This window comes from Hyperolius riggenbachi, chromosome 4 (assembly GCF_040937935.1).
Source record: "Hyperolius riggenbachi isolate aHypRig1 chromosome 4, aHypRig1.pri, whole genome shotgun sequence".
Classification (NCBI taxonomy): Eukaryota; Metazoa; Chordata; class Amphibia; order Anura; family Hyperoliidae; genus Hyperolius; species Hyperolius riggenbachi.
In genome coordinates this window covers 42,476,599-42,503,849 of record NC_090649.1, presented here as the reverse complement: position 1 = coordinate 42,503,849, position 27,251 = coordinate 42,476,599, and the positions used below count along the sequence as shown (strand labels likewise).

The 27,251-nt window shown below is 47.2% G+C and overlaps 22 non-coding genes across 22 annotated transcripts; 11 read left to right on the top strand and 11 right to left on the bottom strand.

Annotated features, from left to right (window-relative positions):
• Positions 1–325: 325 nt before the first annotated feature.
• On the bottom strand, positions 326–398 carry TRNAK-CUU (transfer RNA lysine (anticodon CUU)). The gene has a single exon. It is a non-coding gene; the product is annotated as a tRNA-Lys (tRNA).
• Positions 399–532: 134 nt separating this feature from the next.
• TRNAG-GCC (transfer RNA glycine (anticodon GCC)) lies at positions 533–603 on the top strand. Its single transcript has one exon. It is a non-coding gene; the product is annotated as a tRNA-Gly (tRNA).
• Positions 604–1,945: 1,342 nt separating this feature from the next.
• On the bottom strand, positions 1,946–2,018 carry TRNAK-CUU (transfer RNA lysine (anticodon CUU)). The gene has a single exon. It is a non-coding gene; the product is annotated as a tRNA-Lys (tRNA).
• A 134-nt stretch (positions 2,019–2,152) lies between these two features.
• Positions 2,153–2,223, top strand: TRNAG-GCC (transfer RNA glycine (anticodon GCC)). The gene has a single exon. It is a non-coding gene; the product is annotated as a tRNA-Gly (tRNA).
• Positions 2,224–3,567: 1,344 nt separating this feature from the next.
• Positions 3,568–3,640, bottom strand: TRNAK-CUU (transfer RNA lysine (anticodon CUU)). The gene has a single exon. It is a non-coding gene; the product is annotated as a tRNA-Lys (tRNA).
• Positions 3,641–3,774: 134 nt separating this feature from the next.
• On the top strand, positions 3,775–3,845 carry TRNAG-GCC (transfer RNA glycine (anticodon GCC)). Its single transcript has one exon. It is a non-coding gene; the product is annotated as a tRNA-Gly (tRNA).
• A 1,343-nt stretch (positions 3,846–5,188) lies between these two features.
• Positions 5,189–5,261, bottom strand: TRNAK-CUU (transfer RNA lysine (anticodon CUU)). The gene has a single exon. It is a non-coding gene; the product is annotated as a tRNA-Lys (tRNA).
• A 1,548-nt stretch (positions 5,262–6,809) lies between these two features.
• On the bottom strand, positions 6,810–6,882 carry TRNAK-CUU (transfer RNA lysine (anticodon CUU)). The gene has a single exon. It is a non-coding gene; the product is annotated as a tRNA-Lys (tRNA).
• Positions 6,883–14,187: 7,305 nt separating this feature from the next.
• On the bottom strand, positions 14,188–14,260 carry TRNAK-CUU (transfer RNA lysine (anticodon CUU)). The gene has a single exon. It is a non-coding gene; the product is annotated as a tRNA-Lys (tRNA).
• A 134-nt stretch (positions 14,261–14,394) lies between these two features.
• On the top strand, positions 14,395–14,465 carry TRNAG-GCC (transfer RNA glycine (anticodon GCC)). The gene has a single exon. It is a non-coding gene; the product is annotated as a tRNA-Gly (tRNA).
• A 1,343-nt stretch (positions 14,466–15,808) lies between these two features.
• TRNAK-CUU (transfer RNA lysine (anticodon CUU)) lies at positions 15,809–15,881 on the bottom strand. Its single transcript has one exon. It is a non-coding gene; the product is annotated as a tRNA-Lys (tRNA).
• Positions 15,882–16,015: 134 nt separating this feature from the next.
• On the top strand, positions 16,016–16,086 carry TRNAG-GCC (transfer RNA glycine (anticodon GCC)). Its single transcript has one exon. It is a non-coding gene; the product is annotated as a tRNA-Gly (tRNA).
• A 1,343-nt stretch (positions 16,087–17,429) lies between these two features.
• On the bottom strand, positions 17,430–17,502 carry TRNAK-CUU (transfer RNA lysine (anticodon CUU)). The gene has a single exon. It is a non-coding gene; the product is annotated as a tRNA-Lys (tRNA).
• A 134-nt stretch (positions 17,503–17,636) lies between these two features.
• Positions 17,637–17,707, top strand: TRNAG-GCC (transfer RNA glycine (anticodon GCC)). The gene has a single exon. It is a non-coding gene; the product is annotated as a tRNA-Gly (tRNA).
• A 1,343-nt stretch (positions 17,708–19,050) lies between these two features.
• TRNAK-CUU (transfer RNA lysine (anticodon CUU)) lies at positions 19,051–19,123 on the bottom strand. The gene has a single exon. It is a non-coding gene; the product is annotated as a tRNA-Lys (tRNA).
• A 134-nt stretch (positions 19,124–19,257) lies between these two features.
• TRNAG-GCC (transfer RNA glycine (anticodon GCC)) lies at positions 19,258–19,328 on the top strand. The gene has a single exon. It is a non-coding gene; the product is annotated as a tRNA-Gly (tRNA).
• Positions 19,329–20,878: 1,550 nt separating this feature from the next.
• On the top strand, positions 20,879–20,949 carry TRNAG-GCC (transfer RNA glycine (anticodon GCC)). Its single transcript has one exon. It is a non-coding gene; the product is annotated as a tRNA-Gly (tRNA).
• Positions 20,950–22,292: 1,343 nt separating this feature from the next.
• TRNAK-CUU (transfer RNA lysine (anticodon CUU)) lies at positions 22,293–22,365 on the bottom strand. The gene has a single exon. It is a non-coding gene; the product is annotated as a tRNA-Lys (tRNA).
• A 134-nt stretch (positions 22,366–22,499) lies between these two features.
• Positions 22,500–22,570, top strand: TRNAG-GCC (transfer RNA glycine (anticodon GCC)). The gene has a single exon. It is a non-coding gene; the product is annotated as a tRNA-Gly (tRNA).
• A 1,550-nt stretch (positions 22,571–24,120) lies between these two features.
• On the top strand, positions 24,121–24,191 carry TRNAG-GCC (transfer RNA glycine (anticodon GCC)). Its single transcript has one exon. It is a non-coding gene; the product is annotated as a tRNA-Gly (tRNA).
• Positions 24,192–25,741: 1,550 nt separating this feature from the next.
• Positions 25,742–25,812, top strand: TRNAG-GCC (transfer RNA glycine (anticodon GCC)). Its single transcript has one exon. It is a non-coding gene; the product is annotated as a tRNA-Gly (tRNA).
• Positions 25,813–27,155: 1,343 nt separating this feature from the next.
• Positions 27,156–27,228, bottom strand: TRNAK-CUU (transfer RNA lysine (anticodon CUU)). Its single transcript has one exon. It is a non-coding gene; the product is annotated as a tRNA-Lys (tRNA).
• Positions 27,229–27,251: the final 23 nt, after the last annotated feature.

The following is a 27,251-nucleotide window of genomic DNA, read 5'->3' as shown; positions in this document are numbered from 1 at the left end:
TTGTAAGTCTCTCCTTGACAAAAGGACTGGAGTAAAGCCAACGGAAATCTGGGAAAAGCAGATAAGAAAAGTAGTATAGGAAAGATGAGTAAGATTGTAAGAAGGAGTGTTTTTCTCTTTCTTGGGGTGGTGAAGCACTTTTGCTGAAAAGTTGTTAAAAGAGGTTGTGTGAGTAAAAGTGAAGGGGAAAGCTGAGATGACATTTTCGTTTGTTAGCAAAGGGAGTGGGGAGTGGCATGTGAAAGAGGAAGTGATGGCCTGGTGATGGTTTGTAATCGTTTTGGAGGAGCTCTGCCTAGTAGAAAGTAAAAGGAGAAGCTTTGATCGCCCAACGTGGGGCTCGAACCCACGACCCTGAGATTAAGAGTCTCATGCTCTACCGACTGAGCTAGCCGGGCTTGCTTGCTTGAGCTGAAATGTCAAAAATTGCAAAATGGCGCCAGCCTCACCTTTGCCATCCGCACAGAAGAAGGCAATCTTGTATGGCCTGATTTGGCTGGCCACGTTTTTCAGCACCGAGCAACAGGGCAAGGCATTGGTGGTTCAGTGGTAGAATTCTCGCCTGCCACGCGGGAGGCCTGGGTTCGATTCCCGGCCAATGCAAATGCTAGGATTTTGGCACACCTCCACACTTTGCACTTCTCAAGCTTAAGACATCTCTGCAGGCCAGAAGCCATTTAAGGACATTTGCAAGAGTCACCGTGGCACTTGGCCACAGTGCTGGCTGACAGTCGAGAAGAGGGACCCTAGTACCCAGCAAACATGACTCTAAGACACACAAGTTAAAGCAGCCTTGGGACACTTGCGTGCCCAAAGGCCTTGCATGTCTTCTAGCAGTGCCAGTGACGTGCAGAATCTCTCCCTCTCCAGTACTCACCTATTAGGCTTCTTTTTAACTGTCTAGAAAAGCCTCGGAAATGCCAAGTCAGCAGCATCTGCTCATCTGGTGTTGTTTTACAACATTTGCCTTGTTGTCTTTGCACTCTACTCAGGGCCTTGCTCAAATTTGGAGCGTTCTCTCTAGGCCCTCATTCATTCTACTTTTGTCCTGAGTTTTCTCACAGTAGATGTTGAGATGTTGTGTCAGCTTACCTACAACTTGCTTTCCCAGCACCTAGCAATTAAGAAAACATACTAAAAGTACAGAAAAAAAAGTAGTAACAAACTTAAGTCAAATGAAAGCAACCACTTTTTTTGCTTGCCGGGACTGAAAGGCTTTTTGGTTTGTAACTTTTGTTGGGAAGTACCTCATCTAAAAACAAGTTAAGGGAAAGAGCAACTTCCTTTTTTTCAATCCTCTCAGCTAAATCTCAGGCCGTGTGCAGAGTGCCCTCCTCATACTGCTATGTGAGCACCTTTGGAGTGCAAAGCCTAATACACACCATACCAATGCCTGTCAGATAGATGGGTCGAACAGATGATTTCCGGCAGGTCCGATCTGATTTCCGATCGTTTTTCTGATGGATTTGCATAGTAGTGATCGGAAATCCGAACGGAAATCCGATCGTGTCTGTCGGAAAGGATCTATCGGCCCATCTATCTGATGGGGAATTGCATGGTGTGCACCAGGCATACGAGAATGAGTATCTTTCAGGTGGTTGTTCCTTGTCAAGTGATTGATTGTAAGTCTCTCCTTGACAAAAGGACTGGAGTAAAGCCAACGGAAATCTGGGAAAAGCAGATAAGAAAAGTAGTATAGGAAAGATGAGTAAGATTGTAAGAAGGAGTGTTTTTCTCTTTCTTGGGGTGGTGAAGCACTTTTGCTGAAAAGTTGTTAAAAGAGGTTGTGTGAGTAAAAGTGAAGGGGAAAGCTGAGATGACATTTTCGTTTGTTAGCAAAGGGAGTGGGGAGTGGCATGTGAAAGAGGAAGTGATGGCCTGGTGATGGTTTGTAATCGTTTTGGAGGAGCTCTGCCTAGTAGAAAGTAAAAGGAGAAGCTTTGATTGCCCAACGTGGGGCTCGAACCCACGACCCTGAGATTAAGAGTCTCATGCTCTACCGACTGAGCTAGCCGGGCTTGCTTGCTTGAGCTGAAATGTCAAAAATTGCAAAATGGCGCCAGCCTCACCTTTGCCATCCGCACAGAAGAAGGCAATCTTGTATGGCCTGATTTGGCTGGCCACGTTTTTCAGCACCGAGCAACAGGGCAAGGCATTGGTGGTTCAGTGGTAGAATTCTCGCCTGCCACGCGGGAGGCCCGGGTTCGATTCCCGGCCAATGCAAATGCTAGGATTTTGGCACACCTCCACACTTTGCACTTCTCAAGCTTAAGACATCTCTGCAGGCCAGAAGCCATTTAAGGACATTTGCAAGAGTCACCGTGGCACTTGGCCACAGTGCTGGCTGACAGTCGAGAAGAGGGACCCTAGTACCCAGCAAACATGACTCTAAGACACACAAGTTAAAGCAGCCTTGGGACACTTGCGTGCCCAAAGGCCTTGCATGTCTTCTAGCAGTGCCAGTGACGTGCAGCATCTCTCCCTCTCCAGTACTCACCTATTAGGCTTCTTTTTAACTGTCTAGAAAAGCCTCGGAAATGCCAAGTCAGCAGCATCTGCTCATCTGGTGTTGTTTTACAACTTTTTGCCTTGTTGTCTTTGCACTCTACTCAGGGCCTTGCTCAAATTTGGAGCGTTCTCTCTAGGCCCTCATTCATTCTACTTTTGTCCTGAGTTTTCTCACAGTAGATGTTGAGATGTTGTGTCAGCTTACCTACAACTTGCTTTCCCAGCACCTAGCAATTAAGAAAACATACTAAAAGTACAGAAAAAAAAAGTAGTAACAAACTTAAGTCAAATGAAAGCAACCACTTTTTTTGCTTGCCGGGACTGAAAGGCTTTTTGGTTTGTAACTTTTGTTGGGAAGTACCTCATCTAAAAACAAGTTAAGGGAAAGAGCAACTTCCTTTTTTTCAATCCTCTCAGCTAAATCTCAGGCCGTGTGCAGAGTGCCCTCCTCATACTGCTATGTGAGCACCTTTGGAGTGCAAAGCCTAATACACACCATACCAATGCCTGTCAGATAGATGGGTCGAACAGATGATTTCCGGCAGGTCCGATCTGATTTCCGATCGTTTTTCTGATGGATTTGCATAGTAGTGATCGGAAATCCGAACGGAAATCCGATCGTGTCTGTCGGAAAGGATCTATCGGCCCATCTATCTGATGGGGAATTGCATGGTGTGCACCAGGCATACGAGAATGAGTATCTTTCAGGTGGTTGTTCCTTGTCAAGTGATTGATTGTAAGTCTCTCCTTGACAAAAGGACTGGAGTAAAGCCAACGGAAATCTGGGAAAAGCAGATAAGAAAAGTAGTATAGGAAAGATGAGTAAGATTGTAAGAAGGAGTGTTTTTCTCTTTCTTGGGGTGGTGAAGCACTTTTGCTGAAAAGTTGTTAGAAGAGGTTGTGTGAGTAAAAGTGAAGGGGAAAGCTGAGATGACATTTTCGTTTGTTAGCAAAGGGAGTGGGGAGTGGCATGTGAAAGAGGAAGTGATGGCCTGGTGATGGTTTGTAATCGTTTTGGAGGAGCTCTGCCTAGTAGAAAGTAAAAGGAGAAGCTTTGATCGCCCAACGTGGGGCTCGAACCCACGACCCTGAGATTAAGAGTCTCATGCTCTACCGACTGAGCTAGCCGGGCTTGCTTGCTTGAGCTGAAATGTCAAAAATTGCAAAATGGCGCCAGCCTCACCTTTGCCATCCGCACAGAAGAAGGCAATCTTGTATGGCCTGATTTGGCTGGCCACGTTTTTCAGCACCGAGCAACAGGGCAAGGCATTGGTGGTTCAGTGGTAGAATTCTCGCCTGCCACGCGGGAGGCCCGGGTTCGATTCCCGGCCAATGCAAATGCTAGGATTTTGGCACACCTCCACACTTTGCACTTCTCAAGCTTAAGACATCTCTGCAGGCCAGAAGCCATTTAAGGACATTTGCAAGAGTCACCGTGGCACTTGGCCACAGTGCTGGCTGACAGTCGAGAAGAGGGACCCTAGTACCCAGCAAACATGACTCTAAGACACACAAGTTAAAGCAGCCTTGGGACACTTGCGTGCCCAAAGGCCTTGCATGTCTTCTAGCAGTGCCAGTGACGTGCAGCATCTCTCCCTCTCCAGTACTCACCTATTAGGCTTCTTTTTAACTGTCTAGAAAAGCCTCGGAAATGCCAAGTCAGCAGCATCTGCTCATCTGGTGTTGTTTTACAACTTTTTGCCTTGTTGTCTTTGCACTCTACTCAGGGCCTTGCTCAAATTTGGAGCGTTCTCTCTAGGCCCTCATTCATTCTACTTTTGTCCTGAGTTTTCTCACAGTAGATGTTGAGATGTTGTGTCAGCTTACCTACAACTTGCTTTCCCAGCACCTAGCAATTAAGAAAACATACTAAAAGTACAGAAAAAAAAGTAGTAACAAACTTAAGTCAAATGAAAGCAACCACTTTTTTTGCTTGCCGGGACTGAAAGGCTTTTTGGTTTGTAACTTTTGTTGGGAAGTACCTCATCTAAAAACAAGTTAAGGGAAAGAGCAACTTCCTTTTTTTCAATCCTCTCAGCTAAATCTCAGGCCGTGTGCAGAGTGCCCTCCTCATACTGCTATGTGAGCACCTTTGGAGTGCAAAGCCTAATACACACCATACCAATGCCTGTCAGATAGATGGGTCGAACAGATGATTTCCGGCAGGTCCGATCTGATTTCCGATCGTTTTTCTGATGGATTTGCATAGTAGTGATCGGAAATCCGAACGGAAATCCGATCGTGTCTGTCGGAAAGGATCTATCGGCCCATCTATCTGATGGGGAATTGCATGGTGTGCACCAGGCATACGAGAATGAGTATCTTTCAGGTGGTTGTTCCTTGTCAAGTGATTGATTGTAAGTCTCTCCTTGACAAAAGGACTGGAGTAAAGCCAACGGAAATCTGGGAAAAGCAGATAAGAAAAGTAGTATAGGAAAGATGAGTAAGATTGTAAGAAGGAGTGTTTTTCTCTTTCTTGGGGTGGTGAAGCACTTTTGCTGAAAAGTTGTTAAAAGAGTTTGTGTGAGTAAAAGTGAAGGGGAAAGCTGAGATGACATTTTCGTTTGTTAGCAAAGGGAGTGGGGAGTGGCATGTGAAAGAGGAAGTGATGGCCTGGTGATGGTTTGTAATCGTTTTGGAGGAGCTCTGCCTAGTAGAAAGTAAAAGGAGAAGCTTTGATCGCCCAACGTGGGGCTCGAACCCACGACCCTGAGATTAAGAGTCTCATGCTCTACCGACTGAGCTAGCCGGGCTTGCTTGCTTGAGCTGAAATGTCAAAAATTGCAAAATGGCGCCAGCCTCACCTTTGCCATCCGCACAGAAGAAGGCAATCTTGTATGGCCTGATTTGGCTGGCCACGTTTTTCAGCACCAAGCAGCAGGGCAAGGCATGGGTGGTTCAGTGGTAGAATTCTCGCCTGCCATGCGGGAGGTCCGGGTTCGATTCCCGGCCAATGCAAATGCTAGGATTTTGGCACACCTCCACACTTTGCACTTCTCAAGCTTAAGACATCTCTGCAGGCCAGAAGCCATTTAAGGACATTTGCAAGAGTCACCGTGGCACTTGGCCACAGTGCTGGCTGACAGTCGAGAAGAGGGACCCTAGTACCCAGCAAACATGACTCTAAGACACACAAGTTAAAGCAGCCTTGGGACACTTGCGTGCCCAAAGGCCTTGCATGTCTTCTAGCAGTGCCAGTGACGTGCAGCATCTCTCCCTCTCCAGTACTCACCTATTAGGCTTCTTTTTAACTGTCTAGAAAAGCCTCGGAAATGCCAAGTCAGCAGCATCTGCTCATCTGGTGTTGTTTTACAACTTTTTGCCTTGTTGTCTTTGCACTCTACTCAGGGCCTTGCTCAAATTTGGAGCGTTCTCTCTAGGCCCTCATTCATTCTACTTTTGTCCTGAGTTTTCTCACAGTAGATGTTGAGATGTTGTGTCAGCTTACCTACAACTTGCTTTCCCAGCACCTAGCAATTAAGAAAACATACTAAAAGTACAGAAAAAAAAGTAGTAACAAACTTAAGTCAAATGAAAGCAACCACTTTTTTTGCTTGCCGGGACTGAAAGGCTTTTTGGTTTGTAACTTTTGTTGGGAAGTACCTCATCTAAAAACAAGTTAAGGGAAAGAGCAACTTCCTTTTTTTCAATCCTCTCAGCTAAATCTCAGGCCGTGTGCAGAGTGCCCTCCTCATACTGCTATGTGAGCACCTTTGGAGTGCAAAGCCTAATACACACCATACCAATGCCTGTCAGATAGATGGGTCGAACAGATGATTTCCGGCAGGTCCGATCTGATTTCCGATCGTTTTTCTGATGGATTTGCATAGTAGTGATCGGAAATCCGAACGGAAATCCGATCGTGTCTGTCGGAAAGGATCTATCGGCCCATCTATCTGATGGGGAATTGCATGGTGTGCACCAGGCATACGAGAATGAGTATCTTTCAGGTGGTTGTTCCTTGTCAAGTGATTGATTGTAAGTCTCTCCTTGACAAAAGGACTGGAGTAAAGCCAACGGAAATCTGGGAAAAGCAGATAAGAAAAGTAGTATAGGAAAGATGAGTAAGATTGTAAGAAGGAGTGTTTTTCTCTTTCTTGGGGTGGTGAAGCACTTTTGCTGAAAAGTTGTTAAAAGAGTTTGTGTGAGTAAAAGTGAAGGGGAAAGCTGAGATGACATTTTCGTTTGTTAGCAAAGGGAGTGGGGAGTGGCATGTGAAAGAGGAAGTGATGGCCTGGTGATGGTTTGTAATCGTTTTGGAGGAGCTCTGCCTAGTAGAAAGTAAAAGGAGAAGCTTTGATCGCCCAACGTGGGGCTCGAACCCACGACCCTGAGATTAAGAGTCTCATGCTCTACCGACTGAGCTAGCCGGGCTTGCTTGCTTGAGCTGAAATGTCAAAAATTGCAAAATGGCGCCAGCCTCACCTTTGCCATCCGCACAGAAGAAGGCAATCTTGTATGGCCTGATTTGGCTGGCCACGTTTTTCAGCACCAAGCAGCAGGGCAAGGCATGGGTGGTTCAGTGGTAGAATTCTCGCCTGCCATGCGGGAGGTCCGGGTTCGATTCCCGGCCAATGCAAATGCTAGGATTTTGGCACACCTCCACACTTTGCACTTCTCAAGCTTAAGACATCTCTGCAGGCCAGAAGCCATTTAAGGACATTTGCAAGAGTCACCGTGGCACTTGGCCACAGTGCTGGCTGACAGTCGAGAAGAGGGACCCTAGTACCCAGCAAACATGACTCTAAGACACACAAGTTAAAGCAGCCTTGGGACACTTGCGTGCCCAAAGGCCTTGCATGTCTTCTAGCAGTGCCAGTGACGTGCAGCATCTCTCCCTCTCCAGTACTCACCTATTAGGCTTCTTTTTAACTGTCTAGAAAAGCCTCGGAAATGCCAAGTCAGCAGCATCTGCTCATCTGGTGTTGTTTTACAACTTTTTGCCTTGTTGTCTTTGCACTCTACTCAGGGCCTTGCTCAAATTTGGAGCGTTCTCTCTAGGCCCTCATTCATTCTACTTTTGTCCTGAGTTTTCTCACAGTAGATGTTGAGATGTTGTGTCAGCTTACCTACAACTTGCTTTCCCAGCACCTAGCAATTAAGAAAACATACTAAAAGTACAGAAAAAAAAGTAGTAACAAACTTAAGTCAAATGAAAGCAACCACTTTTTTTGCTTGCCGGGACTGAAAGGCTTTTTGGTTTGTAACTTTTGTTGGGAAGTACCTCATCTAAAAACAAGTTAAGGGAAAGAGCAACTTCCTTTTTTTCAATCCTCTCAGCTAAATCTCAGGCCGTGTGCAGAGTAGTGTTGGGCGAACAGTGTTCGCCACTGTTCGGGTTCTGCAGAACATCACCCTGTTCGGGTGATGTTCGAGTTCGGCCGAACACCTGACGGTGCTCGGCCAAACCGTTCGGCCATATGGCCGAACTAAGAGCGCATGGCCGAACGTTCCCCGAACGTTCGGCTAGCGCTGTGATTGGCCGAACGGGTCACGTGGTTCGGACCCGAACGCGCTCTGATTGGCCGAACTGTCACGTGGTTCGGGTAAATAAATACCCGAACCACGTCATATCTCCGCCATTTGTCTGTGGGTTTAGCTTTGGGTAGGCAGGCAGGGTAGTTCGCGCTCCAGCCACGCTAGCCAGGGTCCCCCCTGTCATTGTGTCACTGCTGGGAACAGTAGTACACCGCTTGCTCAGCCACACTATATAGCATTCTGTTTACTGCCACTCTGTGTACCTCGCTCAGCCACACTATATAGCATTCTGTTTACTGCCACTCTGTGTCTGCTGGGAATAGTAGTACACCGCTTGCTCAGCCACACTATATAGCATTCTGTTTACTGCCACTCTGTGTACCTCGCTCAGCCACACTATATAGCATTCTGTTTACTGCCACTCTGTGTCTGCTGGGAATAGTGGTACACCGCTCGCTCAGCCACACTATATAGCATTCTGTTCACTGTTCTGTGTCTGCTGGGAATAGTGGTACACCGCTCGCTCAGCCACACTATATAGCATTCTGTTTACTGTTCTGTGTCTGCTGGGAATAGTGGTACACCGCTCGCTCATCCACACTATATAGCATTCTGTTCACTGTTCTGTGTCTGCTGGGAATAGTGGTACACCGCTCGCTCAGCCACACTATATAGCATTCTGTTCACTGTTCTGTGTCTGCTGGGAATAGTGGTACACCGCTCGCTCAGCCACACTATATAGCATTCTGTTCACTGTTCTGTGTCTGCTGGGAATAGTGGTACACCGCTCGCTCAGCCACACTATATAGCATTCTGTTTACTGTTCTGTGTCTGCTGGGAATAGTGGTACACCGCTCGCTCAGCCACACTATATAGCATTCTGTTTACTGTTCTGTGTCTGCTGGGAATAGTGGTACACCGCTCGCTCAGCCACACTATATAGCATTCTGTTTACTGTTCTGTGTCTGCTGGGAACAGTAGTACACCGCTCGCTCAGCCAGAGTATATAGCATTGTGTTTACTGCCACTCTGTGTACACCGCTCAGCCAGACTATATACCATTGTTTACTGACACTCTGTGTACACCGCTCAGCCAGACTATATACCATTGTTTACTGACACTCTGTGTACACCGCTCAGCCAGACTATATACCATTGTTTACTGACACTCTGTGTACACCGCTCAGCCAGACTATATACCATTGTTTACTGCCACTCTGATTCTGCTGGGAACAGTAGTACACCGCTCGCTCAGCCAGACTATATACCATTGTTTACTGACACTATATAGCAGACTATATAGCATTGTGTGTACACCGCTCAGCCAGACTATATACCATTGTTTACTGACACTCTGTGTACACCGCTCAGCCAGACTATATACCATTGTTTACTGCCACTCTGATTCTGCTGGGAACAGTAGTACACCGCTCGCTCAGCCAGACTATATACCATTGTTTACTGACACTCTGTGTACACCGCTCAGCCAGACTATATACCATTGTTTACTGACACTCTGATTCTGCTGGGAACAGTAGTACACCGCTCGCTCAGCCAGACTATATAGCATTGTGTTTACTGCCACTCTGTGTACACCGCTCAGCCACACTATATAGCATTGCGTACTCTGCCAGTCAGTGTGTATATTGCTGGGATCAGTAATACTCCACTCACCGTCAACCACTATATGAGCTCAACATGAGTTCCCCAGAGACCTCCGCTGTGAGCAGCACTCCCAACAACAGCAACAGCCAACGCCCCACGCAAGCTATAACATCCACCCCAGCAGCCAGTGGTCAGCAGCAGCCCTCCCCGGAGGAGAACGTTGTGTCCATCAGTCCGTCGCCAGAGCGATTAATGAGGGCTGCCATTGAGGAGATGATGGGGCCTGATGTGGAGGAGGAGGTCTGGCTCAGGCCAGCATCCCAAGTTAATGTTGAGGACGATGAGGGGTCTGTGTCTGGGGATGTTGGGGTGGCAGAGGTGGTGGGTGGGTCAGACTCAGGAGAAGAGTTGTATGATGAGGATGATGATCGGGACCATCTGTATGTGCCTCAGAGTCCGACCCCGGAAAACATGTTGTATCGTGTGTTTAGGTACTAAAATCTGCGTTCCCTCCCAGTAGTGTTGGGCGAACAGTGTTTGCCACTGTTCGGGTTCTGCAGAACATCACCCTGTTCGGGGTGACTATATAGCAGACTATATAGCATTGTGTTTAATGCCACTCTGTGTACACGGCTCAGCCACACTATATAGCATTGTGTTTACTTCCACTCTGTGTCTGCTGGGAACAGTAGTACACCGCTCACCCGCCACTGTATAGCATTGTGCTCTGTGTCACTGCTGACAATAGTGGTACACCGCTCACCCACCACTGTATAGCATTTCTGTACTGCCACTGTACTGCTGCCAGTCAGCGTGTACTTTAAGGATAAGTGAAATGAGGAAGAAATCCGGTGAAAGAGGGAGGGGCAAGGGAAGAGGTGTTTCCCCTGACGGTTCACGTACAGGCCACAGGGGAGCACCCAAGAAAACCCACTCAATACTGCCCACGTTGTCCAGGACAACAACCCTCACAGATCCAAAAGAACAGGACCAGATAATTACTTGGATGACCTCTCAAGCGTCCAGCAGTGGGTTAAGCAGCACCAGCACATCACGCACGAGGTCCGAGTCCTCAGCCAGTTAAAGTCTGGGCTTTCTTTGAAGACTGCACTGAGGATGTTACCATGGCGATTTGCAAGGTGTGCAAGACCCGCCTGAGCAGGGGGAAAAGTATTAACAACCTCTCCACCACCAGCATGAGCCGCCACATTCTATCCAAACATACCACTCTGTGGGCAAACGCGGCAGGACAGGGTACCACCAGCAACACTGCCTCCCTTGGGTTCACCAGACTCACCACCAGACCCGCCTCAGCAGCAGCAGTAGCCCAGCCATTGCGTGGTTCACAACATTCACAAACATCAGACGATGCTGACACTGTCACTTTCCGGACTAGTGCTCTTGAGGTCTCCCAGTGTTCATCAAACACAACAACCAACAGCCCTTCGGTGTGCAGCGCTACGGTTGAGTTGTCTGTCTCTGAGATGTTTGAGCACAAGAGGAAATTGCCAGCAAATGACCCCCGGGCCGTGGCAGTAACAGCCAGCCAGCATAGCCAAGCTTCTGGCCTGCGAAATGCTGCCATATCGAGTGGTGGAGACAAACAGCTTCAAGGGCATGATGTCAGTGGCCATCCCACGTTACGTGGTTCCCAGCCGCTACCACTTTGCGCGCTCTGCAGTGCCTGAGTTGCATGAGCACGTGGTCAGCTAAATAACCCGAAGCTTGAAGAATGCCGTTGCCTGCAAGGTTCACCTCACCACTGACACCTGGACGAGTGCGTTCGGCCAGGGTCGATACATCTCCCTTACCGCGCACTGGGTGAACCTTGTGGAGCCTGGCAGCGATTCCTCACCTGCTACGGCGCGGGTGTTGCCCACGCCGCAAACAGCTGGATAACAACAGCAGCACCTACCTCTCTGACTCCTTCTCCTCCAACGCATCTCAAAGCTGTACCTCATCCGGAAATGCTAACCCAGCACCAGCAGCAGTAGGATCGTGGAAGCAGTGCAGCACAGCTGTTGGCATGCGTCAGCAAGCGTTGCTGAAGCTGATCTGCCTTGGGGATAAGCAGCACACAGGGGAGGAAATTTGGAGGGGAATAAAGGAACAGACGGATTTGTGGCTGGCACCGCTGGACCTGAAACCGGGCATGAAGCTAGACACCTGGCACGAACTGGCAATGTACGCAATAGAGGTGCTGGCTTGCCCGGCAGCCAGCGTTATGTCGGAACGCTGTTTCAGTGCTGCCGGAGGCATCATCACAGATCGGCGTATCCGCCTCTCCACAGAAAATGCAGACCGTCTGACTCAAATTAAAATGAATCAATCCTGGATTGGAAACGACTACGCAACACTCCTGGACCCCAACCAAGTAACATGACCGATGAACATCTGGGATGGTTTAGCGTTTCCGGTCCCTGTTTATTGAACCTCTCATCTGTATTACATTTATGACTGCATGGCGGCAAAAAGCATTGCTGCTATATCCGCACGCTTTTTGTCCTCATGCAAGGCCTGGGTTGTTGTGTCTCACAAAGCGTGGCCTTCTCCTCCTGCGCCTCCTCCTGTTCCATCACGTGTGCTGCTGCTGCTGCTGCTGGGTTACCGTTGCCGGTCCCTGTTTATGGAACCTCTTATCTTTATTACATTTATGACTACATGGCGGTACAAAGCATGCTATCCGCACGCTTTTTGTCCTCATGCAAGGCCTGGGTTGTTGTGTCTCACAAAGCGTGGCCTTCTCCTCCTGCGCCTCCTCCTGTTCCATCACGTGTGCTGCTGCTGCTGCTGCTGCTGGGTTAGCGTTGCCGCGTGGTCCCTGTTTATTGAACCTCTTATCTTTATTACATTTATGACTACATGGCGGTACAAAGCATGCTATCCGCACGCTTTTTGTCCTCATGCAAGGCCTGGGTTGTTGTGTCTCACAAAGCGTGGCCTTCTCCTCCTGCGCCTCCTCCTGTTCCATCACGTGTGCTGCTGCTGCTGCTGCTGCTGGGTTAGCGTTGCCGCGTGGTCCCTGTTTATTGAACCTCTTATCTTTATTACATTTATGACTACATGGCGGTACAAAGCATGCTATCCGCACGCTTTTTGTCCTCATGCAAGGCCTGGGTTGTTGTGTCTCACAAAGCGTGGCCTTCTCCTCCTGCGCCTCCTCCTGTTCCATCACGTGTGCTGCTGCTGCTGCTGCTGCTGGGTTAGCGTTGCCGCGTGGTCCCTGTTTATTGAACCTCTTATCTTTATTACATTTATGACTACATGGCAGTACAAAGCATGCTATCCGCACGCTTTTTGTCCTCATGCAAGGCCTGGGTTGTTGTGTCTCACAAAGCGTGGCCTTCTCCTCCTGCGCCTCCTCCTGTTCCATCACGTGTGCTGCTGCTGGGTTAGCGTTGCCGCGTGGTCCCTGTTTATTGAACCACTTATCTTTATTACATTTATGACTGCATGGTGGTACAAAGCATGCTATCCGCACGCTTCTTGTCCTCATGCAAGGCCTGGGTTGTTGTGTCTCAAAGCGTGGCCTTCTCCTCCTGCGCCACCCTCCTCCTGTTCCATCACGTGTGCTGCTGCTGGATTAGCATTACCGGTCCCTTTTCCTGGAACCTCTTATATGTATTACATTTATGACTGCATGCCGACAAAAAGCATGTTACCTGTGCAAAGAAAACAGACATTTCCCGCATTTAAAAGACAGTTTTCCCTTTGAAACTTTAAAATCGATTTTCTCAAAAACTATAAGCTCTTTTTGCTAAAATTTTTTTTCCTCTTGTACCCACTCCCAAGGTGCACATACCCTGTAAATTTGGGGTATGTAGCATGTAAGGAGGCTTTACAAACCACAAAAGTTCGGGTCCCCATTGACTTCCATTATGTTCGGAGTTCGGGTCGAACACCCGAACATCGCGGCCATGTTCGGCCTGTTCGGCCCGAACCCGAACATCTAGATGTTCGCCCAACACTAGTGCAGAGTGCCCTCCTCATACTGCTATGTGAGCACCTTTGGAGTGCAAAGCCTAATACACACCATACCAATGCCTGTCAGATAGATGGGTCGAACAGATGATTTCCGGCAGGTCCGATCTGATTTCCGATCGTTTTTCTGATGGATTTGCATAGTAGTGATCGGAAATCCGAACGGAAATCCGATCGTGTCTGTCGGAAAGGATCTATCGGCCCATCTATCTGATGGGGAATTGCATGGTGTGCACCAGGCATACGAGAATGAGTATCTTTCAGGTGGTTGTTCCTTGTCAAGTGATTGATTGTAAGTCTCTCCTTGACAAAAGGACTGGAGTAAAGCCAACGGAAATCTGGGAAAAGCAGATAAGAAAAGTAGTATAGGAAAGATGAGTAAGATTGTAAGAAGGAGTGTTTTTCTCTTTCTTGGGGTGGTGAAGCACTTTTGCTGAAAAGTTGTTAAAAGAGGTTGTGTGAGTAAAAGTGAAGGGGAAAGCTGAGATGACATTTTCGTTTGTTAGCAAAGGGAGTGGGGAGTGGCATGTGAAAGAGGAAGTGATGGCCTGGTGATGGTTTGTAATCGTTTTGGAGGAGCTCTGCCTAGTAGAAAGTAAAAGGAGAAGCTTTGATCGCCCAACATGGGGCTCGAACCCACGACCCTGAGATTAAGAGTCTCATGCTCTACCGACTGAGCTAGCCGGGCTTGCTTGCTTGAGCTGAAATGTCAAAAATTGCAAAATGGCGCCAGCCTCACCTTTGCCATCCGCACAGAAGAAGGCAATCTTGTATGGCCTGATTTGGCTGGCCACGTTTTTCAGCACCGAGCAACAGGGCAAGGCATTGGTGGTTCAGTGGTAGAATTCTCGCCTGCCACGCGGGAGGCCCGGGTTTGATTCCCGGCCAATGCAAATGCTAGGATTTTGGCACACCTCCACACTTTGCACTTCTCAAGCTTAAGACATCTCTGCAGGCCAGAAGCCATTTAAGGACATTTGCAAGAGTCACCGTGGCACTTGGCCACAGTGCTGGCTGACAGTCGAGAAGAGGGACCCTAGTACCCAGCAAACATGACTCTAAGACACACAAGTTAAAGCAGCCTTGGGACACTTGCGTGCCCAAAGGCCTTGCATGTCTTCTAGCAGTGCCAGTGACGTGCAGCATCTCTCCCTCTCCAGTACTCACCTATTAGGCTTCTTTTTAACTGTCTAGAAAAGCCTCGGAAATGCCAAGTCAGCAGCATCTGCTCATCTGGTGTTGTTTTACAACTTTTTGCCTTGTTGTCTTTGCACTCTACTCAGGGCCTTGCTCAAATTTGGAGCGTTCTCTCTAGGCCCTCATTCATTCTACTTTTGTCCTGAGTTTTCTCACAGTAGATGTTGAGATGTTGTGTCAGCTTACCTACAACTTGCTTTCCCAGCACCTAGCAATTAAGAAAACATACTAAAAGTACAGAAAAAAAAGTAGTAACAAACTTAAGTCAAATGAAAGCAACCACTTTTTTTGCTTGCCGGGACTGAAAGGCTTTTTGGTTTGTAACTTTTGTTGGGAAGTACCTCATCTAAAAACAAGTTAAGGGAAAGAGCAACTTCCTTTTTTTCAATCCTCTCAGCTAAATCTCAGGCCGTGTGCAGAGTGCCCTCCTCATACTGCTATGTGAGCACCTTTGGAGTGCAAAGCCTAATACACACCATACCAATGCCTGTCAGATAGATGGGTCGAACAGATGATTTCCGGCAGGTCCGATCTGATTTCCGATCGTTTTTCTGATGGATTTGCATAGTAGTGATCGGAAATCCGAACGGAAATCCGATCGTGTCTGTCGGAAAGGATCTATCGGCCCATCTATCTGATGGGGAATTGCATGGTGTGCACCAGGCATACGAGAATGAGTATCTTTCAGGTGGTTGTTCCTTGTCAAGTGATTGATTGTAAGTCTCTCCTTGACAAAAGGACTGGAGTAAAGCCAACGGAAATCTGGGAAAAGCAGATAAGAAAAGTAGTATAGGAAAGATGAGTAAGATTGTAAGAAGGAGTGTTTTTCTCTTTCTTGGGGTGGTGAAGCACTTTTGCTGAAAAGTTGTTAAAAGAGGTTGTGTGAGTAAAAGTGAAGGGGAAAGCTGAGATGACATTTTCGTTTGTTAGCAAAGGGAGTGGGGAGTGGCATGTGAAAGAGGAAGTGATGGCCTGGTGATGGTTTGTAATCGTTTTGGAGGCGCTCTGCCTAGTAGAAAGTAAAAGGAGAAGCTTTGATCGCCCAACGTGGGGCTCGAACCCACGACCCTGAGATTAAGAGTCTCATGCTCTACCGACTGAGCTAGCCGGGCTTGCTTGCTTGAGCTGAAATGTCAAAAATTGCAAAATGGCGCCAGCCTCACCTTTGCCATCCGCACAGAAGAAGGCAATCTTGTATGGCCTGATTTGGCTGGCCACGTTTTTCAGCACCGAGCAACAGGGCAAGGCATTGGTGGTTCAGTGGTAGAATTCTCGCCTGCCACGCGTGAGTCCCGGGTTCGATTCCCGGCCAATGCAAATGCTAGGATTTTGGCACACCTCCACACTTTGCACTTCTCAAGCTTAAGACATCTCTGCAGGCCAGAAGCCATTTAAGGACATTTGCAAGAGTCACCGTGGCACTTGGCCACAGTGCTGGCTGACAGTCAAGAAGAGGGACCCTAGTACCCAGCAAACATGACTCTAAGACACACAAGTTAAAGCAGCCTTGGGACACTTGCGTGCCCAAAGACCTTGCATGTCTTCTAGCAGTGCCAGTGACGTGCAGCATCTCTCCCTCTCCAGTACTCACCTATTAGGCTTCTTTTTAACTGTCTAGAAAAGCCTCGGAAATGCCAAGTCAGCAGCATCTGCTCATCTGGTGTTGTTTTACAACTTTTTGCCTTGTTGTCTTTGCACTCTACTCAGGGCCTTGCTCAAATTTGGAGCGTTCTCTCTAGGCCCTCATTCATTCTACTTTTGTCCTGAGTTTTCTCACAGTAGATGTTGAGATGTTGTGTCAGCTTACCTACAACTTGCTTTCCCAGCACCTAGCAATTAAGAAAACATACTAAAAGTACAGAAAAAAAAGTAGTAACAAACTTAAGTCAAATGAAAGCAACCACTTTTTTTGCTTGCCGGGACTGAAAGGCTTTTTGGTTTGTAACTTTTGTTGGGAAGTACCTCATCTAAAAACAAGTTAAGGGAAAGAGCAACTTCCTTTTTTTCAATCCTCTCAGCTAAATCTCTGGCCGTGTGCAGAGTGCCCTCCTCATACTGCTATGTGAGCACCTTTGGAGTGCAAAGCCTAATACACACCATACCAATGCCTGTCAGATAGATGGGTCGAACAGATGATTTCCGGCAGGTCCGATCTGATTTCCGATCGTTTTTCTGATGGATTTGCATAGTAGTGATCGGAAATCCGAACGGAAATCCGATCGTGTCTGTCGGAAAGGATCTATCGGCCCATCTATCTGATGGGGAATTGCATGGTGTGCACCAGGCATACGAGAATGAGTATCTTTCAGGTGGTTGTTCCTTGTCAAGTGATTGATTGTAAGTCTCTCCTTGACAAAAGGACTGGAGTAAAGCCAATGGAAATCTGGGAAAAGCAGATAAGAAAAGTAGTATAGGAAAGATGAGTAAGATTGTAAGAAGGAGTGTTTTTCTCTTTCTTGGGGTGGTGAAGCACTTTTGCTGAAAAGTTGTTAAAAGAGGTTGTGTGAGTAAAAGTGAAGGGGAAAGCTGAGATGACATTTTCGTTTGTTAGCAAAGGGAGTGGGGAGTGGCATGTGAAAGAGGAAGTGATGGCCTGGTGATGGTTTGTAATCGTTTTGGAGGAGCTCTGCCTAGTAGAAAGTAAAAGGAGAAGCTTTGATCGCCCAACGTGGGGCTCGAACCCACGACCCTGAGATTAAGAGTCTCATGCTCTACCGACTGAGCTAGCCGGGCTTGCTTGCTTGAGCTGAAATGTCAAAAATTGCAAAATGGCGCCAGCCTCACCTTTGCCATCCGCACAGAAGAAGGCAATCTTGTATGGCCTGATTTGGCTGGCCACGTTTTTCAGCACCGAGCAACAGGGCAAGGCATTGGTGGTTCAGTGGTAGAATTCTCGCCTGCCACGCGGGAGGCCCGGGTTCGATACCCGGCCAATGCAAATGCTAGGATTTTGGCACACCTCCACACTTTGCACTTCTCAAGCTTAAGACATCTCTGCAGGCCAGAAGCCATTTAAGGACATTTGCAAGAGTCACCGTGGCACTTGGCCACAGTGCTGGCTGACAGTCGAGAAGAGGGACCCTAGTACCCAGCAAACATGACTCTAAGACACACAAGTTAAAGCAGCCTTGGGACACTTGCGTGCCCAAAGGCCTTGCATGTCTTCTAGCAGTGCCAGTGACGTGCAGCATCTCTCCCTCTCCAGTACTCACCTATTAGGCTTCTTTTTAACTGTCTAGAAAAGCCTCGGAAATGCCAAGTCAGCAGCATCTGCTCATCTGGTGTTGTTTTACAACTTTTTGCCTTGTTGTCTTTGCACTCTACTCAGGGCCTTGCTCAAATTTGGAGCGTTCTCTCTAGGCCCTCATTCATTCTACTTTTGTCCTGAGTTTTCTCACAGTAGATGTTGAGATGTTGTGTCAGCTTACCTACAACTTGCTTTCCCAGCACCTAGCAATTAAGAAAACATACTAAAAGTACAGAAAAAAAAGTAGTAACAAACTTAAGTCAAATGAAAGCAACCACTTTTTTTGCTTGCCGGGACTGAAAGGCTTTTTGGTTTGTAACTTTTGTTGGGAAGTACCTCATCTAAAAACAAGTTAAGGGAAAGAGCAACTTCCTTTTTTTCAATCCTCTCAGCTAAATCTCAGGCCGTGTGCAGAGTGCCCTCCTCATACTGCTATGTGAGCACCTTTGGAGTGCAAAGCCTAATACACACCATACCAATGCCTGTCAGATAGATGGGTCGAACAGATGATTTCCGGCAGGTCCGATCTGATTTCCGATCGTTTTTCTGATGGATTTGCATAGTAGTGATCGGAAATCCGAACGGAAATCCGATCGTGTCTGTCGGAAAGGATCTATCGGCCCATCTATCTGATGGGGAATTGCATGGTGTGCACCAGGCATACGAGAATGAGTATCTTTCAGGTGGTTGTTCCTTGTCAAGTGATTGATTGTAAGTCTCTCCTTGACAAAAGGACTGGAGTAAAGCCAACGGAAATCTGGGAAAAGCAGATAAGAAAAGTAGTATAGGAAAGATGAGTAAGATTGTAAGAAGGAGTGTTTTTCTCTTTCTTGGGGTGGTGAAGCACTTTTGCTGAAAAGTTGTTAAAAGAGGTTGTGTGAGTAAAAGTGAAGGGGAAAGCTGAGATGACATTTTCGTTTGTTAGCAAAGGGAGTGGGGAGTGGCATGTGAAAGAGGAAGTGATGGCCTGGTGATGGTTTGTAATCGTTTTGGAGGAGCTCTGCCTAGTAGAAAGTAAAAGGAGAAGCTTTGATCGCCCAACGTGGGGCTCGAACCCACGACCCTGAGATTAAGAGTCTCATGCTCTACCGACTGAGCTAGCCGGGCTTGCTTGCTTGAGCTGAAATGTCAAAAATTGCAAAATGGCGCCAGCCTCACCTTTGCCATCCGCACAGAAGAAGGCAATCTTGTATGGCCTGATTTGGCTGGCCACGTTTTTCAGCACCGAGCAACAGTGCAAGGCATTGGTGGTTCAGTGGTAGAATTCTCGCCTGCCACGCGGGAGGCCCGGGTTCGATTCCCGGCCAATGCAAATGCTAGGATTTTGGCACACCTCCACACTTTGCACTTCTCAAGCTTAAGACATCTCTGCAGGCCAGAAGCCATTTAAGGACATTTGCAAGAGTCACCGTGGCACTTGGCCACAGTGCTGGCTGACAGTCGAGAAGAGGGACCCTAGTACCCAGCAAACATGACTCTAAGACACACAAGTTAAAGCAGCCTTGGGACACTTGCGTGCCCAAAGGCCTTGCATGTCTTCTAGCAGTGCCAGTGACGTGCAGCATCTCTCCCTCTCCAGTACTCACCTATTAGGCTTCTTTTTAACTGTCTAGAAAAGCCTCGGAAATGCCAAGTCAGCAGCATCTGCTCATCTGGTGTTGTTTTACAACTTTTTGCCTTGTTGTCTTTGCACTCTACTCAGGGCCTTGCTCAAATTTGGAGCGTTCTCTCTAGGCCCTCATTCATTCTACTTTTGTCCTGAGTTTTCTCACAGTAGATGTTGAGATGTTGTGTCAGCTTACCTACAACTTGCTTTCCCAGCACCTAGCAATTAAGAAAACATACTAAAAGTACAGAAAAAAAAGTAGTAACAAACTTAAGTCAAATGAAAGCAACCACTTTTTTTGCTTGCCGGGACTGAAAGGCTTTTTGGTTTGTAACTTTTGTTGGGAAGTACCTCATCTAAAAACAAGTTAAGGGAAAGAGCAACTTCCTTTTTTTCAATCCTCTCAGCTAAATCTCAGGCCGTGTGCAGAGTGCCCTCCTCATACTGCTATGTGAGCACCTTTGGAGTGCAAAGCCTAATACACACCATACCAATGCCTGTCAGATAGATGGGTCGAACAGATGATTTCCGGCAGGTCCGATCTGATTTCCGATCGTTTTTCTGATGGATTTGCATAGTAGTGATCGGAAATCCGAACGGAAATCCGATCGTGTCTGTCGGAAAAGATCTATCGGCCCATCTATCTGATGGGGAATTGCATGGTGTGCACCAGGCATACGAGAATGAGTATCTTTCAGGTGGTTGTTCCTTGTCAAGTGATTGATTGTAAGTCTCTCCTTGACAAAAGGACTGGAGTAAAGCCAACGGAAATCTGGGAAAAGCAGATAAGAAAAGTAGTATAGGAAAGATGAGTAAGATTGTAAGAAGGAGTGTTTTTCTCTTTCTTGGGGTGGTGAAGCACTTTTGCTGAAAAGTTGTTAAAAGAGGTTGTGTGAGTAAAAGTGAAGGGGAAAGCTGAGATGACATTTTCGTTTGTTAGCAAAGGGAGTGGGGAGTGGCATGTGAAAGAGGAAGTGATGGCCTGGTGATGGTTTGTAATCGTTTTGGAGGAGCTCTGCCTAGTAGAAAGTAAAAGGAGAAGCTTTGATCGCCCAACATGGGGCTCGAACCCACGACCCTGAGATTAAGAGTCTCATGCTCTACCGACTGAGCTAGCCAGGCTTGCTTGCTTGCGCTGAAATGTCAAAAATTGCAAAATGGCGCCAGCCTCACCTTTGCCATCCGCACAGAAGAAGGCAATCTTGTATGGCCTGATTTGGCTGGCCACGTTTTTCAGCACCGAGCAACAGGGCAAGGCATTGGTGGTTCAGTGGTAGAATTCTCGCCTGCCACGCGGGAGGCCCGGGTTCGATTCCCGGCCAATGCAAATGCTAGGATTTTGGCACACCTCCACACTTTGCACTTCTCAAGCTTAAGACATCTCTGCAGGCCAGAAGCCATTTAAGGACATTTGCAAGAGTCACCGTGGCACTTGGCCACAGTGCTGGCTGACAGTCGAGAAGAGGGACCCTAGTACCCAGCAAACATGACTCTAAGACACACAAGTTAAAGCAGCCTTGGGACACTTGCGTGCCCAAAGGCCTTGCATGTCTTCTAGCAGTGCCAGTGACGTGCAGAATCTCTCCCTCTCCAGTACTCACCTATTAGGCTTCTTTTTAACTGTCTAGAAAAGCCTCGGAAATGCCAAGTCAGCAGCATCTGCTCATCTGGTGTTGTTTTACAACTTTTTGCCTTGTTGTCTTTGCACTCTACTCAGGGCCTTGCTCAAATTTGGAGCGTTCTCTCTAGGCCCTCATTCATTCTACTTTTGTCCTGAGTTTTCTCACAGTAGATGTTGAGATGTTGTGTCAGCTTACCTACAACTTGCTTTCCCAGCACCTAGCAATTAAGAAAACATACTAAAAGTACAGAAAAAAAAGTAGTAACAAACTTAAGTCAAATGAAAGCAACCACTTTTTTTGCTTGCCGGGACTGAAAGGCTTTTTGGTTTGTAACTTTTGTTGGGAAGTACCTCATCTAAAAACAAGTTAAGGGAAAGAGCAACTTCCTTTTTTTCAATCCTCTCAGCTAAATCTCAGGCCGTGTGCAGAGTGCCCTCCTCATACTGCTATGTGAGCACCTTTGGAGTGCAAAGCCTAATACACACCATACCAATGCCTGTCAGATAGATGGGTCGAACAGATGATTTCCGGCAGGTCCAATCTGATTTCCGATCGTTTTTCTGATGGTTTTGCATAGTAGTGATCGGAAATCCGAACGGAAATCCGATCGTGTCTGTCGGAAAAGATCTATCGGCCCATCTATCTGATGGGGAATTGCATGGTGTGCACCAGGCATACGAGAATGAGTATCTTTCAGGTGGTTGTTCCTTGTCAAGTGATTGATTGTAAGTCTCTCCTTGACAAAAGGACTGGAGTAAAGCCAACGGAAATCTGGGAAAAGCAGATAAGAAAAGTAGTATAGAAAAGATGAGTAAGATTGTAAGAAGGAGTGTTTTTCTCTTTCTTGGGGTGGTGAAGCACTTTTGCTGAAAAGTTGTTAAAAGAGGTTGTGTGAGTAAAAGTGAAGGGGAAAGCTGAGATGACATTTTCGTTTGTTAGCAAAGGGAGTGGGGAGTGGCATGTGAAAGAGGAAGTGATGGCCTGGTGATGGTTTGTAATCGTTTTGGAGGAGCTCTGCCTAGTAGAAAGTAAAAGGAGAAGCTTTGATCGCCCAACGTGGGGCTCGAACCCACGACCCTGAGATTAAGAGTCTCATGCTCTACCGACTGAGCTAGCCGGGCTTGCTTGCTTGAGCTGAAATGTCAAAAATTGCAAAATGGCGCCAGCCTCACCTTTGCCATCCGCACAGAAGAAGGCAATCTTGTATGGCCTGATTTGGCTGGCCACGTTTTTCAGCACCGAGCAACAGGGCAAGGCATTGGTGGTTCAGTGGTAGAATTCTCGCCTGCCACGCGGGAGGCCCGGGTTTGATTCCCGGCCAATGCAAATGCTAGGATTTTGGCACACCTCCACACTTTGCACTTCTCAAGCTTAAGACATCTCTGCAGGCCAGAAGCCATTTAAGGACATTTGCAAGAGTCACCGTGGCACTTGGCCACAGTGCTGGCTGACAGTCGAGAAGAGGGACCCTAGTACCCAGCAAACATGACTCTAAGACACACAAGTTAAAGCAGCCTTGGGACACTTGCGTGCCCAAAGGCCTTGCATGTCTTCTAGCAGTGCCAGTGACGTGCAGCATCTCTCCCTCTCCAGTACTCACCTATTAGGCTTCTTTTTAACTGTCTAGAAAAGCCTCGGAAATGCCAAGTCAGCAGCATCTGCTCATCTGGTGTTGTTTTACAACTTTTTGCCTTGTTGTCTTTGCACTCTACTCAGGGCCTTGCTCAAATTTGGAGCGTTCTCTCTAGGCCCTCATTCATTCTACTTTTGTCCTGAGTTTTCTCACAGTAGATGTTGAGATGTTGTGTCAGCTTACCTACAACTTGCTTTCCCAGCACCTAGCAATTAAGAAAACATACTAAAAGTACAGAAAAAAAAGTAGTAACAAACTTAAGTCAAATGAAAGCAACCACTTTTTTTGCTTGCCGGGACTGAAAGGCTTTTTGGTTTGTAACTTTTGTTGGGAAGTACCTCATCTAAAAACAAGTTAAGGGAAAGAGCAACTTCCTTTTTTTCAATCCTCTCAGCTAAATCTCAGGCCGTGTGCAGAGTGCCCTCCTCATACTGCTATGTGAGCACCTTTGGAGTGCAAAGCCTAATACACACCATACCAATGCCTGTCAGATAGATGGGTCGAACAGATGATTTCCGGCAGGTCCGATCTGATTTCCGATCGTTTTTCTGATGGATTTGCATAGTAGTGATCGGAAATCCGAACGGAAATCCGATCGTGTCTGTCGGAAAGGATCTATCGGCCCATCTATCTGATGGGGAATTGCATGGTGTGCACCAGGCATACGAGAATGAGTATCTTTCAGGTGGTTGTTCCTTGTCAAGTGATTGATTGTAAGTCTCTCCTTGACAAAAGGACTGGAGTAAAGCCAACGGAAATCTGGGAAAAGCAGATAAGAAAAGTAGTATAGGAAAGATGAGTAAGATTGTAAGAAGGAGTGTTTTTCTCTTTCTTGGGGTGGTGAAGCACTTTTGCTGAAAAGTTGTTAAAAGAGGTTGTGTGAGTAAAAGTGAAGGGGAAAGCTGAGATGACATTTTCGTTTGTTAGCAAAGGGAGTGGGGAGTGGCATGTGAAAGAGGAAGTGATGGCCTGGTGATGGTTTGTAATCGTTTTGGAGGAGCTCTGCCTAGTAGAAAGTAAAAGGAGAAGCTTTGATCGCCCAATGTGGGGCTCGAACCCACGACCCTGAGATTAAGAGTCTCATGCTCTACCGACTGAGCTAGCCGGGCTTGCTTGCTTGAGCTGAAATGTCAAAAATTGCAAAATGGCGCCAGCCTCACCTTTGCCATCCGCACAGAAGAAGGCAATCTTGTATGGCCTGATTTGGCTGGCCACGTTTTTCAGCACCGAGCAACAGGGCAAGGCATTGGTGGTTCAGTGGTAGAATTCTCGCCTGCCACGCGGGAGGCCCGGGTTCGATTCCCGGCCAATGCAAATGCTAGGATTTTGGCACACCTCCACACTTTGCACTTCTCAAGCTTAAGACATCTCTGCAGGCCAGAAGCCATTTAAGGACATTTGCAAGAGTCACCGTGGCACTTGGCCACAGTGCTGGCTGACAGTCGAGAAGAGGGACCCTAGTACCCAGAAAACATGACTCTAAGACACACAAGTTAAAGCAGCCTTGGGACACTTGCGTGCCCAAAGGCCTTGCATGTCTTCTAGCAGTGCCAGTGACGTGCAGCATCTCTCCCTCTCCAGTACTCACCTATTAGGCTTCTTTTTAACTGTCTAGAAAAGCCTCGGAAATGCCAAGTCAGCAGCATCTGCTCATCTGGTGTTGTTTTACAACTTTTTGCCTTGTTGTCTTTGCACTCTACTCAGGGCCTTGCTCAAATTTGGAGCGTTCTCTCTAGGCCCTCATTCATTCTACTTTTGTCCTGAGTTTTCTCACAGTAGATGTTGAGATGTTGTGTCAGCTTACCTACAACTTGCTTTCCCAGCACCTAGCAATTAAGAAAACATACTAAAAGTACAGAAAAAAAAGTAGTAACAAACTTAAGTCAAATGAAAGCAACCACTTTTTTTGCTTGCCGGGACTGAAAGGCTTTTTGGTTTGTAACTTTTGTTGGGAAGTACCTCATCTAAAAACAAGTTAAGGGAAAGAGCAACTTCCTTTTTTTCAATCCTCTCAGCTAAATCTCAGGCCGTGTGCAGAGTGCCCTCCTCATACTGCTATGTGAGCACCTTTGGAGTGCAAAGCCTAATACACACCATACCAATGCCTGTCAGATAGATGGGTCGAACAGATGATTTCCGGCAGGTCCGATCTGATTTCCGATCGTTTTTCTGATGGATTTGCATAGTAGTGATCGGAAATCCGAACGGAAATCCGATCGTGTCTGTCGGAAAGGATCTATCGGCCCATCTATCTGATGGGGAATTGCATGGTGTGCACCAGGCATACGAGAATGAGTATCTTTCAGGTGGTTGTTCCTTGTCAAGTGATTGATTGTAAGTCTCTCCTTGACAAAAGGACTGGAGTAAAGCCAACGGAAATCTGGGAAAAGCAGATAAGAAAAGTAGTATAGGAAAGATGAGTAAGATTGTAAGAAGGAGTGTTTTTCTCTTTCTTGGGGTGGTGAAGCACTTTTGCTGAAAAGTTGTTAAAAGAGGTTGTGTGAGTAAAAGTGAAGGGGAAAGCTGAGATGACATTTTCGTTTGTTAGCAAAGGGAGTGGGGAGTGGCATGTGAAAGAGGAAGTGATGGCCTGGTGATGGTTTGTAATCGTTTTGGAGGAGCTCTGCCTAGTAGAAAGTAAAAGGAGAAGCTTTGATCGCCCAATGTGGGGCTCGAACCCACGACCCTGAGATTAAGAGTCTCATGCTCTACCGACTGAGCTAGCCGGGCTTGCTTGCTTGAGCTGAAATGTCAAAAATTGCAAAATGGCGCCAGCCTCACCTTTGCCATCCGCACAGAAGAAGGCAATCTTGTATGGCCTGATTTGGCTGGCCACGTTTTTCAGCACCGAGCAACAGGGCAAGGCATTGGTGGTTCAGTGGTAGAATTCTCGCCTGCCACGCGGGAGGCCCGGGTTCGATTCCCGGCCAATGCAAATGCTAGGATTTTGGCACACCTCCACACTTTGCACTTCTCAAGCTTAAGACATCTCTGCAGGCCAGAAGCCATTTAAGGACATTTGCAAGAGTCACCGTGGCACTTGGCCACAGTGCTGGCTGACAGTCGAGAAGAGGGACCCTAGTACCCAGCAAACATGACTCTAAGACACACAAGTTAAAGCAGCCTTGGGACACTTGCGTGCCCAAAGGCCTTGCATGTCTTCTAGCAGTGCCAGTGACGTGCAGCATCTCTCCCTCTCCAGTACTCACCTATTAGGCTTCTTTTTAACTGTCTAGAAAAGCCTCGGAAATGCCAAGTCAGCAGCATCTGCTCATCTGGTGTTGTTTTACAACTTTTTGCCTTGTTGTCTTTGCACTCTACTCAGGGCCTTGCTCAAATTTGGAGCGTTCTCTCTAGGCCCTCATTCATTCTACTTTTGTCCTGAGTTTTCTCACAGTAGATGTTGAGATGTTGTGTCAGCTTACCTACAACTTGCTTTCCCAGCACCTAGCAATTAAGAAAACATACTAAAAGTACAGAAAAAAAAGTAGTAACAAACTTAAGTCAAATGAAAGCAACCACTTTTTTTGCTTGCCGGGACTGAAAGGCTTTTTGGTTTGTAACTTTTGTTGGGAAGTACCTCATCTAAAAACAAGTTAAGGGAAAGAGCAACTTCCTTTTTTTCAATCCTCTCAGCTAAATCTCAGGCCGTGTGCAGAGTGCCCTCCTCATACTGCTATGTGAGCACCTTTGGAGTGCAAAGCCTAATACACACCATACCAATGCCTGTCAGATAGATGGGTCGAACAGATGATTTCCGGCAGGTCCGATCTGATTTCCGATCGTTTTTCTGATGGATTTGCATAGTAGTGATCGGAAATCCGAACGGAAATCCGATCGTGTCTGTCGGAAAGGATCTATCGGCCCATCTATCTGATGGGGAATTGCATGGTGTGCACCAGGCATACGAGAATGAGTATCTTTCAGGTGGTTGTTCCTTGTCAAGTGATTGATTGTAAGTCTCTCCTTGACAAAAGGACTGGAGTAAAGCCAACGGAAATCTGGGAAAAGCAGATAAGAAAAGTAGTATAGGAAAGATGAGTAAGATTGTAAGAAGGAGTGTTTTTCTCTTTCTTGGGGTGGTGAAGCACTTTTGCTGAAAAGTTGTTAAAAGAGGTTGTGTGAGTAAAAGTGAAGGGGAAAGCTGAGATGACATTTTCGTTTGTTAGCAAAGGGAGTGGGGAGTGGCATGTGAAAGAGGAAGTGATGGCCTGGTGATGGTTTGTAATCGTTTTGGAGGAGCTCTGCCTAGTAGAAAGTAAAAGGAGAAGCTTTGATCGCCCAACGTGGGGCTCGAACCCACGACCCTGAGATTAAGAGTCTCATGCTCTACCGACTGAGCTAGCCGGGCTTGCTTGCTTGAGCTGAAATGTC